Source organism: Panthera pardus, unplaced genomic scaffold (genome assembly GCF_024362965.1).
Source record: "Panthera pardus isolate Hobbes unplaced genomic scaffold, ASM2436296v1 HiC_scaffold_27, whole genome shotgun sequence".
Lineage (NCBI taxonomy): Eukaryota > Metazoa > Chordata > Mammalia > Carnivora > Felidae > Panthera > Panthera pardus.
This window is the reverse complement of record NW_026526843.1, coordinates 82,219,153-82,231,635: the sequence shown is the minus strand read 5'-3', so window position 1 is coordinate 82,231,635 and position 12,483 is coordinate 82,219,153. Positions and strand designations below refer to the sequence as shown.

The window sequence follows — 12,483 nt, the reverse complement described above, 5'->3', positions numbered from 1 at the left end:
GCAGAGATCCTCTAGAACATGTTCATGTGGGTGCCCACGTGGAATTCTGCCCAGCATGGCAGGCACATGCCCCTAAACTTCCTAAGCTCCCAACAGGTACATGTGGACCATGAAGTTACTGTTTCAAGCAGACACCTTGAAGCCCAGATGGGCTTTGTCCACCAGGAAGTCCACGCTGAACACCGCAAGGGGCTTGGGGTCCCAGGACTGGAGGTTCAGCATCTTGCTGTCTTCTTGGTAGCATAGCAAGGAGATGCTCTTCATGACAGCCTTGGCCTGGATGGAGTGCTTCATGCTGATCAGCTGGTGGATGTATAGCTAGTTTTCAATGAAGCCCAAGTCCCTCAGCTCACTGGCCTGCAAGCTCCATGGGAAGCTCTTCTGGCTGATGGCCATCAGGTGTCAGTTGACACAGAGTAATTACGGCCCCTTCTCTTACTTCTCGTACAGGACCTTGAACTTCTTCTAGGTCATATGGTATGTGTATATTTAGTTTATTAAGACACTGCTATTTTCCACAGTGGCTCGACCATTTTACATTCCAACAGAAATATATGAAACATTGTTTCTACATATCCTTGCCAGCATTTAGTATTTTCACTGTATTTTACTTAGTTTAGCAGTCCTAGTAGGTATGTAGAGATAGCTCATCATAGTCTTAATTTGCATTTCCCTAAAGGCTAGTACTATTGAGCATCTTTTTGTATGTTTGTATACCCTCGGTATATCCTCTTCAGTGAAATGCTTCTTGGTGTCTTTTGCTCATTTTCGAATTGGATTTTTTGTTTTCTTTTAATGTCCAACTTTGAGTGTTCTTTATATATTCCATTCTTTTAGGCCTTGGGAAATGCTGTGCCACTTCCTTCTGGCCTCCATGGTTTCTGATGGGAAACAATGGCTTCATTCAAATAATTTTGTCTCCCTGAGTAAGGTGTCATTTATCACTTGATTCAAGATTTTTACTCTCTCTTCACTTTTGAAAAGTTTGATTACAGTGTGTCTTGGCATGGATTTATTTGGGTTTATTTCATTTGTGGTTTGCTCAGCCATTGAGTCTGTAGGTTGATGTCTATTTATTTATTTGAGAGAGAGATAAAGAGAGAGAGAGACAGAGAGAGACAGAGAGAGATTGAGAGAGAGCAGGGGAGAGGGGCAGAGGGAGAGAGAGGGAATCTTAAGTAGGCTCTTTGTTCAGCATGGAGCTCAATGCAGGGCTCAATCCCACAACCCTGGGATCATGACCTGAGTTGAAATCAAGAGTCAGATGTTCAACCGACTGAGTCACCTAGGCACCCCTGTAGGTTGATATCTTTTCCCAAATTTTGGAAATTTTTAGTTATTGTAGCTTTTGGTCCCCAAATTTCCATTTGGTTCTCCTTTATGTCATCTATTTCTTTGTTGAGACTTTATACTTTTTCATTTATTTCAAACCTGTTCTGAACTACTCTTTGAAGCATTTTTATGTTGAATGTTTAAAATCCTTGTAATGTCATTCCAACATCTGTGTTGGATAGGTCTTGGTGTCTGTTGAGTGATTTTTATTAGTAAGATTTTCCTGTTTCTTGTTATGAGAAGTGATTTTCATTTGTGACCTGGACATTTTAGATGTTATGTGATGAGTCTTTGGATCTTATTTAAGTCTTTTGTTTAGCTGATCTTTTCTGATACCATGTGAAGAAGGGGGTGCCACATTGTTACTGCCAGTTGGAAGTGGAAGACCATGTTTCCTACCTTGTTTTCCCTATGGTGCAGGAAAGGCACGTGCATACAATTGGGAAGAGGTGAAAATTCAAGTTCCACACTAGGCCTCCAATGACACCACTCAAGCACTGTGTCATTCCTCAGGCTCCAAGGTCCCTAGCTGGTTTTATTTCTCTTTTTCTTTCAAAATCTTAGATTTATTTTATATCTAATGTCCAGGATTTTTGCTTAGTGAGAGGAGTAGGGATAAGTGTGTTTGCTTCATCATATCAACTGGAAGTTCCTCCTTTTCCATTTTTCTCTTAAACCCATTTGTACCAAGCTTCCATCTTCCATGGCTCTACCAAAACTGGCCTTGTCAAGGTCACCAGCAATTTTAACATTGCCAAATCCAATGTTGTCCTCATTTTACTTGACCCATCAGTTACCTTCTTCGATCCTTCTTCTTAAAACTTTCTTCACTTGTTTCCAGGACACCATACCACTCTGGATTTTCTTCTATGATGTGGCTTCTCTTTCTTAGTTTTCTTTTCAGTTCTTTCTTGGCTTCCTGATTTTTTCATGTAGCAGTACTCCAGGGTTCAGTCTTATCCTATTCTCTCCTATATCTCTGCTTTCTCTCTTGGTCATCTTACCTGATTTCATGGCTTTAAACGCCATCTACTGTCAGCCTTTAAATTTGTATCTTTGGTCCAAACCTCTGCCCTAAGCTACATAGTAGTATATCCAGCTGCCTATTTAATATTTCCACTTGGATATATAATATGTATTTCAAAATGTAAAATATAAAAAGCTAAATTTCTGATTTCCACCCTCCCCAAACCAGCTTGTACTTCATTATTCCCAATGGCTCAGGCCACAAACTTTGGGATCATTCTTGACTTCCCTCTTTCTCTAACACCTCACATCCAATCCATTACCAAATCCTGATGGTGCTACCTTGAAAATAAATGCACAATCTGACCAATTCTGATCATCCCCACTGCTATCACTTTGGTCCAAGCTACCATTATCTCTTGTCTGGATTGTTGAAAGAGCCTCCTAACTTGTGCTTCTCCCTCCCACATAACACAGTAACCAGAGCGATCTTTTTAAGAGAGCAGTCAATCAAATCACCCCTCTTCTGAAACCCTCCCATAATTCCCAAGCCATGGCTCAAGCAAGAGCAAAATCAAAGTCCTCATGCTAGCCTACATAATCTGGCCCACGGTGAGTTCTCTGACCTCATCACCAACTAGTGTCTCTCTTCCACCACACTAGCCTCCTCACTGTCCCCAGTCACATCAGGTATGCTCCCATCTAAGAGCCTCACACTTGCTTTCCCTCTGCCGGAAAAACTCCTTCTTTATGTTCCAGCATGAGCTATTCTCTCACTTACTTCAAGTTCTTCTCAAGTGTCACCTCTTCTCAAAATCTTCTCTGACAACTCTATTTTAAATTGTAACCCACCCTCCAGATCTCTGCATACCCTTTTGCAGATTCTTTTTTTAATGTTTATTTATTTATTTTGAGAGAGAGAGAGAGAGAAAGAGGGGGAAGGGTGGCGGGGGGAGAGAGAATCCCAAACAGGCTCTGCATTGTCAACACAGCCCGATGTAGGTCTCGATTCCACGACCATGGGATCATGACCTAAGCTGAAATCAAGAGTTGGACACTTAACCAACTGAGCCACCCAGGTGCCCTGAAGATTCTTTTTCACCTTACCTCCTACATATACCACATAGTATTCTTATTTATCTTGTTCACCATGTGTCTTCACCTCCTTCCAAAAAGTATAAGCTCACTGAGGGTATGGACTTTTGTTTTTCTGTTCAGTGCTGTACTTTCTGTACCTGGAACAGTATGGCACATGGTAAGTACTCAGTTTATAAACAAATGAATATATCACCGAACTTTGGCTGTAGCATCCCAGTTCTAATGGGTAATGGCCATTTCATGTTTTGCAGGCTTAGAGTCTTAAAGTTTTGTTTTAAATTTGAATTATTAGGGGCACTTGGGTGGCTCAGTCGGTTGAGCGTCCGACTTCAGCTCAGGTCATGATCTCATGGCTCGTGGGTTCGAGCCCTGCATCGGGTTCTGTGCTGACCGCTCAGAGCCTGGAGCCTGTTTCAGATTCTTCGTTTCCCTCTCTATCTGCCCCTCCCTTGCTTGTGCTGTCTCTCTCTGTCTGAAAAATAAACATTAAAAATAAATAAATTCAAATTATTAGTATTATTTGTTTTTACCTCCATTACATCTTAGAGTCAACTTATCTATTTTTGTAACTATTGTTAGATTCTGGAGGTTGCCAGGATAATGGACCAATAGTAACGAAAAATAGAATGTATTTTTGTCATATTTTTTAATTTTTATCTACATTAATAAATCACCATTCTGCATATTCTTTTTTAATGTTTATTTATTTTTAATGTTTATTTATTATTGAGAGAGAGAGAGCGAGCGCAAGTGGGGGAGGGGCATTGAGAGAGGGAGACAGAATCTGAAGCAGGCTTCAGGCTCTGAGCTGTCAGCACAGAGGCCGACATGGAGCTTGGACCCATGAATTGCAAGATCATGACCTGAACAGAAGTCAGACATTTAATCAACTGAGCCACCCAGGCATCCCAATGTTTATTTATTTTTTTGAGGGAGAGAGTGGGGGGGGGGCAGAGAGAGAGAGGGAGACAGAGGATCCCAAGCAGGTTCCGTGCTGATAACAGAGACCTTGACTCAGGATTTGAATTCACAACCATAGGATCAGGATCATAGCCGAAGTCAGACACTTAAACGACTGAGCCACCCAAGTCCCCCAATAAATCACCATTCTGCATATTCTAAAGTGAAGTAAGTCAGAGAAAGACAAATAGTACATAATTTCACTCATATGTGGAAGTTAAGAAACAAAACAAATGAGCAAAGGGAAGTAAAGAGACAAAGCAAAAACAGACTCTTAACTATAGAGAACAAACAGGTGGTTACGGGGGGGGGGGGAGGGTCAGTGAAACAGGTGATGAGGATTAAGGAATGCACTTATCTTGATGAGCACTGAGTAATAGATGGAACTGTTGAATCACTATGTTGTACACTAAAAACTAATATAACACCGTATGTTAACTATACTGGAATTACATAAAAAATAAAATGGCCTACAAAAAAATATAAAAAATGAGATAATGAAGGGAACATACAGACAGGAAAAATAGAACATAGCTCAAGGTGAGGTTAACACAAAATACAATCTATAAAGTTCTGTTCACTTACTAGGGTGGGCCAAACATTTGGCTCCGGGCTATCTAGTAGCCAAGGCAAAAAGAGAAAGACAAAAACGGCACCATTCACACTGGTCCCATTCCTGAGAGCAATGTTGCCTAGTCCACCAGTAGATGGCGTACACTTCACGTGATTAGATTACAGAGCAAGCCCTTTAATAGGGGCCTTCTAAACTCAGCCTGATATAGATAACAACAACCATTCTTTCTGAATTACATGCCTGGCTATTTACATACACCATTTACTTCTTAGTGCCGTTTTGGGGAGAAGCTGTTATTATCCCCGCTTTAGAGATACGGAGACAGTCTCAGAAGTAAAATCTCTTGCTCAGGCCTGGATTCCAAACTAGCTCTTATTCCAGAGTCTCTCTGCTTTTTCTATCATGCCACCCTGTCAACCTGCTGTCATTTGAAGAGCCTAAGGCAGATTTTCTTTTTTCTAATGGGTGGAGCTCTTGGGAAACTGTCTTTGACTGGAGGGCTTTCTTGTTTTAATTTTTAAATATTTATTTTTGAGAGAGAGACAGAGTGCAAGTGGGGAAGGGACAGAGAGAGAGAGGGAGACACAGAATCCGAAGCAGACTCCAGGCTCTGAGCTCTCAGCGCAGAGCCCAACGTGGGGCTCGAACTCACGAACCGTGAGATCATGACCCGAGATGAAGTTGGACACTCAACCGAGTGAGCCACCTAGGCGCCCCTAGGCTCATTTGTAATTGCCCTGTGTATGGACAGCTAGGTATCAAAATTAACAAATGGCGTCTATGCCAATAATGGTAACTAACCTCATGACTGGAGAAACACTAATGAATATTACAGTGGGATACCATTGGTCAAGTATAAAAACATTGATAATACGCTGTGTTGATAAAGCCAGGATGAGGGAGAGCCCTCTCATAAATTGCTGGTGGGAGTGTAACTAACCAATCGAGGGCAATTTTGCAATAACTATAAAAAGTACACATACATGAGACTTTCATACCAAGATTCCATTTCTAGGAATTTCTTCTCCAGTTATGTTTGCATAGGTATAAACTGTTGTGTGTACAAGGTTATTCACTGTAGCATTGTGTGTAATAACAAAAAATGAGAAATAACCAGATGTCCATCAATGGAGGACTGACCAAATAAATACTGGTACATCCATCCAATGAGAAAACTCTTTATGTACTTATATGTAAAAGTCTATGAAAAAGCAAGATGTGGGAGCTGTGTACTTTCTCAATTTTATGCCATGGAAGTGTTTTAACTATTCAATGACATATCTGAAAGGTAATGTAGAAAAACAATGTGGATAGCCTGTCAACAAACAGTTTTTAGATTGAAAAGCCAGTTAGTCAGCGTACTGCCTTAGTATCAGCTAAAGAAAGATCCCATTAGCCTGTGAGCATATACTGGAAAGTCTATGATATGCAAAAACCCAGTTTTTACTGTTCTCTAATTGGTTCCAGCATAATTTTTCACAGATGGTTTCCCTGAGAAATTTTACTTTTACTTTTTAATTTTTTTTAATGTTTATTTTTGAGAGAGAGAGAGAGAGAGAGAGAGAGAGAGAGGCAGAGTGCAAACGGGGGAGGGGCAGATAGAGAGGGAGACACGGAATCCACATGGAATCTGTCAGCACAGAGCCCAAAGTGGGGCTCGAACCCGTTAGTTGTGAGATCATGACCTGATCTGAAGTCGGATGCTCAACCGACTGAGCCACCCAGGCGCCCCAAGAAATTTTACTTTTAGAAAATCACATGTCAAATTGCCCTCAATCAGAGAGAAGTCCAATTCTATGTAGATTAGAGATGCTAGTATTCTGAGGGGGGGGCAAATATGAAAGTTTGTTTCCTTTGAGGATTTGCAGGTCTCTAATCTGTAAATTCATCCAGTTCTGTGTAGCCCACTGTTCCGTGAGGGAGTTGGAGCACATGAAATAGTAGCAGTGATTTCTCAGAACCACTGTGATACCTGTTCACCCACTAGCATGAGAGCTCCCTGAGGGCATGGCCCGTGTCCGATATATCCTTTATATTCGTCACAGCTGTGCTTTTCAAACCATTTGTGACAGGAAGGACCATTTTCCCCCAAATCCATCGTGTACTAACACTTTTATAAAATACAATACAAATGAATTACTAGAAAACTCAAATCAAAACAAACACAGACAAAATATAAGCTCAATGTTTTGATGATTATATCCAACAGACATAGAATTACTCTGTCAAATTGTTAAGGTTTTGAAACATTTACTCTCAATTTCTTGTCGTGAACCAGTAATAAACAGTTTGTGAACTGGCACTGAGCCATGGACCACACTTTTAAGTAGTATTGCCTTACAGCACTACCACGGCGCCCAGCTCATAGTAGGCATTCGATAAATGCCAGGTTCCATACATCATTCTTATGGTGTTTCCTATTTTGCAGAGTGTTTTCACATCCCTTTCCCCCTTCTATCCTCATACCACCTTCAGGATTCAGTGGAACAGATATTATCACTTCCATTTGGCAGAAGAGGAAGTTGAGGCATGCAGATTAAGTGATTTGCCTGGTGTGAAACAGCTTCTTAGTGTCAGAGCCCAAATTTGGTCTGTGACTCCTACCGCATTTTGGGGCAACAGCACTAAGAAAGCCCTCTGGTCAGGGCCGGGGTAGCTCAGTCGGTTTAAGGCTCTGACTTGGGCTCGGGTCACGATCTCACGGTTTGTGGGTTTGGGCCCTGCGTCGGGTTCTGTGCTGACAGCTCGGAGCCTGGAGCCTGCTTCAGATTCTGTATCTCCCTCTCTCTCCGCCCCTCCCCTGCTCGCGCTCTGTCTCTCAAAAATGAATAAATGTTAAAAAAATTAAAAACAAAAACAAATGATCCTAGATCACTCTCTTTTCAGAGTTTCCTAACCTGTTTTGGTAGGGCCCCTAAATTAGAGAATTTTGTTCATTTCCTTTGATTCTGCCCCCATTTTTCTAGAATGATCCTACATATTTCTTGGGCACCCCAGATATTTTATTTTAAAACCAGTATCTCTATGGGCTAACACAGTGCCTGGCACAATAGGAAGGGTTCAAACAAAATGTGGAACAAATACATAAGAACAATACCATAATCATCCACTCGCTACTTCATATGGCTATGTACTCATGTAATTATTTGTCTACATTTGCAATGACAATTTCAAAATTAAAGATAAAGCTGCTTTAGACATTCTAGGTGCCACAGTGAGCTATTGCTCTGGGGCCTTTGCTTTTGCGAAATTCACATTCAAGTGCTACCTTCTATTATATAGAGAAGTTTACAGTTTTATTCTTTTGTTATAGTTAACTTTTAAGAGCACATTGTGTTTACTCTTTGCTTTATAAGACCTGAAATGGCTTTTGATCAAGAGTCTGTTGACCGTTGTGGGAGGTAGGGTGGGAACATTTTTTTTCAATTTCTTCCACGCAAGGGGGGGGGGAAGCAGAGGACGTATTTATGTTGATTTATCTACACTCTTTTGGCCAGATTCGCTTGTGACCATGTACACACACTTGTAGGACGCCTGGCTAAGGATAAGGGTAAGAGAACACAGAGTTAACAGAATCTATAACTTTTTTTAAAAAAGGTGTTTAGCTATTTACTTTGAGAGTGGGGGGAAGAGGAGCAGAGAGAGAGGGATAGAGAGAATCCCAAGCAGGGCACTGGCAGTGCAGAGCCTGACGCAGGGCTTGATTGCACAACTGTGAAATCATGACCTGAGCCGAAATCAAGAGTCGGAAGCTTAACTGACTGAGCCACCTAGGTGCCCCAGAATCTATAACTCTTGACTAAATTATTAACTTTGCTTCATGAGCACCACATTCTAACCACTTCACTCGGCAAGGTACTGTATAGGCATTTATTACTCACCATGTGAATAGCTCCTGCAAAACTCGGGGATCCAAAGGCTGAAAGAGAATTCATCATTATCATCATCAATAGTAATACTAGCTGACATTTACTGAGTGTTAATCTTCTCTATTTTGCATCTTTGAGTACATTTTACCCTATTATCCCATTTTACAAGTAAGAAACCCACAGCAGAGTGAAATTAGGTAATTTGAACGAGATGACACAGCTATTAAGTGTCTGAGTCTGGTTAGTTCTGAGCTCAGGAAGTCTGGGTCCAGGGCCCACTGCTATTACTATTTTGTTTTGCATTTCACAAAAGGTGAAATATTCTTTTTTTGAAATGTGCTCCTAAAGTCCCCAATGGGAGCCCTCCAACCTGTCGGCGGCCAGTGGCGACACCAAGTGGTAATATGCGTGTACTGCAGCCTTCTCCAACTCCAACGTAATTATCACTCCTGCTCAAGCTCTCCCAAATAAATTTATGTTCTAAGGTAGCTTCATGACAAGTCTGCTTCCAACCAGATTGCTATCCCTCAACCTCTCTTTTTATGGTCTCAGAGGAAAATACATCTTTTCCAAGGTTAGCTTCTCTTTTTCATTTCATTTCTATATCCCATGTATTTTACTCCATTATCTATCTATCCCCTCCTTTTCTAGTCTCTTCAATTTCTGTTTCACCAGGGGCTCTTCCTGCTAAACCTGCAAATAAACTCTGGTTTCTTCTATCCTGCAATGACAAAAACAATAATGAACATTTCTCTGAATAATCACCCCATTACAATATTTTAATGTTTATTTATTTTTGAGGGAGAGCGAGAGTGCGAGTGGGAGCGGGGGAGGGGCAGAGAGAGAGGGAGACAGAATTCGAAGCAGGCTCCAGGCTCTGAGTTGTCAGCACAGAGCCCGATGTGGGGCTTGGACCCACAAACAGTGAGATCATGACCTGAGCCAAAGTCGGATGCTTAATCGACTGAGCCACCCAGGAACCCCACCCCAGGTTCACCCTTTTAAAGAGGAGTTCCAATAACGGGATTCCCTTGCTCAAAAACCTTAATACTTTTTCAATCACTTTCTGAATGAAGGACAAATCTCAGTATGACATTCAGGATCTTCTAAAATTCGGCGTGAATTTCTGGTTGTATCCCCCATACACTTCCCTACCGTAAGCTTCAATCACACAGGAGTACTCACACAAGTTCTCATAGGTGATTTCCTTTGCACAAGGTATTATTTCCACTTGGATTTACCTTTATCAGAGGAGTCCGCATAACTTTCCCTGGATTTTTTCTAGTTAACTTGTGGCTGTCTCCCACCCTCCCACCCATTACACTATGAGTGCCTGAAGGCAAGGAGGGACTAAATGTTACCAGATAAAGTAAAAATAAGCTTGGACTGAGAAAGCAAAAATCTGGCCATTCATCAGGCTGGAGTATCAGACACAGATAACGCCAGCTGCAAATATAACAGGGAACAGTATTTCTCTCAAAGACATGCTGCAGCTATAAAATGATAACAACTCCCTTTGAGTGACCACCACTTTTCTTTATTCCCTGAGAAACTTTGTTCTCTACAAACATAGACTATCAGAGACTTTGCTGCTTGAAATCATGCCAGTGAGAATAAAACATCCTGCATTTGTGTGGAGGACATAAGGTTCTTGGAAACAAAGAAGCAGCCTGGAATTCCTATCCAGGTGCAGAACTTCGGATAAGGGCTATCTGGACACGACATTCCACCATCTATTTTTTACTTTGGGTTCCCAAGGAAACCAGTGTCTGGGTTCATTTCACAGCCCAGACTCGATGTTGTTGACCCCTTCACACAGTGCTGCTTTGAGCTTACGGAAAACAGTCCTTCATTAAAATTTATTTAAACTCCACCCTTCCCTCAAATTCTGTAATGATTGTTTGTTTTTTTGTTTTTTTTTTTTTTTTTTTGTTAGATGTCCCATGGTTTCTCTTGTGCATGGTCTTCTTCATTGCAATGGTCAAAAAGCCTGACTTTTAGATTGCCTGGATTGACTATATGGATTCTGGTCTCAGTTCTGCTGATAACTAATTAGGATCATCTTAAATAAGTCAATGCACTCCATTGGCCTATTTCCTCTTCTATAAAATGAGGGGCCGTTTCTTCCAATTCTACGGTAAGCACTTTGGCGTCAGGAAGTTCTATTTTGGACTCTCAGTTCTACCACTTACTAAAACCTATGATTTTTGCTTTTCCGAGCCTCTGTTTAGTAATTATTAAAATGGTGAGATAATACTGGGGCGCCTGGGCGGCTCAGTTGGTTAAGTGTGGGACTCTTGATTTAGCCTCAGTTCATGATGTCACAGTTTGATATCCAAAGCCTTGCGTTGGCCACAGGGAGCCTGCTTTGGATTCTCCCCCTCCCTCCTTCTCTCTCTCTCTCTCTGCCCCTCCCCTGCTCACGCGCTCTCTCTCTCACAATAAATAAACTTTAAAAAATGGTGATAATGGGGAAAACTGCTATGTAGATTATCCAGTGCTGCAAAAGAAATAAACTTAAAAAAAATGGTGATCTTAGGGAAAACTGCCGTGTAGATTACCCAGTGCTGCAACGAGGCTCAAGTAGACTGTTATAAGCATCACTATATTTGATCACTATTCCTACTCCTGTTATGTGAGCTCAGAGAAGTTACCTAATCTGTCTGTGCGTCTGTTTTCTCATGAATTAAAGCGTAGAATGATAGTACGTACCCCAGTGCGATTACTGTGGGCACTAAATGAGATGAAAGTGAGTTAAGGGCTTAGCACAGTGCCTGGCACGTAATTAGAGGCTCAAAATATGTCAGCTAATGTAATTAGTATTAGATTACTACTAGCTATTCTGTCGGCCAGAAGCTCCGCATAAACAGTTTCATTCTAAGGACAAAACCCCAAAGAATCGTACTCCAGGTTATTAACAGTGAAGCATAATGGGAGCATTTCTTTTTCAAAAGCAATCGGCACGCCCAACACGGGGTTAGGGCCCGCCCAGTCCTCATTAAATATGGCAGCGAGCAGGGCCGACTTACTGCGGTTGCGCACGCAGAAACTCCTCCTACGTCGCTTTCTCCGCCCGGCCTCCTTCCCACCTCGCCTCACCCCCGCCCCGCCAGGGCCGAGGTGCCGGGAGAAGGCCGGGTAGGGCGCGCAAGCGCAGACTTTGGCTGTGTTTGGCCGATACTTGTGAGGCGCCTGTCACATGAGCCGCGCGCCCGCTCCGCTCCCCCTCCTCCCGTCTGGGCTGTGAATGAAGCTCTGCCGGCTACGTGGGGCGCTAGCTCGGCTTGGTGTACTGGACGCCAGAGCCGACTGAGCGCTCGGCCCGCCGGCGGCCGAGACGGGCTCCGCCGCCCCTGACCTCGGCGACAGGTAAAGACAGATGGGCTGTCGCTTCCCCAACAGGTCCTTGGCGGGCCTCTGGCCCCCGGCCCACCCGCGGAGCACCCCCTGGGCGCAGCGACACAGGGGAAGCGCTCCCCCGATGGCTCGGTCCCCCGGAGAGGGGGGTTCCCCTTGCCCGGACGCCGCCGCCTGGCACTCGGAGGAGTTAGACCGGCTAGTTCCAGCCAGTGCAGGGCGGCATCTTCCCGGGAGCCCTGCCCTATTCTCTGAGCCAGGGTCCTTGTGCTGTCCCAGCGAAGTTTTCTCGCGGAGCGGCGCCAAGCCCGTCCCGCTTTTGAATGG

General features: G+C 43.0%; 1 protein-coding gene across 3 annotated transcripts in view; it reads left to right on the top strand.

The window, feature by feature from the left end:
- The first annotated feature begins 11,925 nt into the window (after positions 1–11,925).
- Positions 11,926–12,483, top strand: part of CLCN5 (chloride voltage-gated channel 5) — a 175,016-nt gene continuing 174,458 nt past the window's right edge. For 2 of the 3 annotated variants that reach the window (XM_019417496.2, XM_019417497.2), the window contains exon 1: positions 11,926–12,168. The gene's annotated coding sequence lies outside the window, so the exon portion shown is untranslated. The remainder of the gene's footprint in view (positions 12,169–12,483) is intronic. The other variant, XM_019417501.2, reaches the window with a different exon arrangement.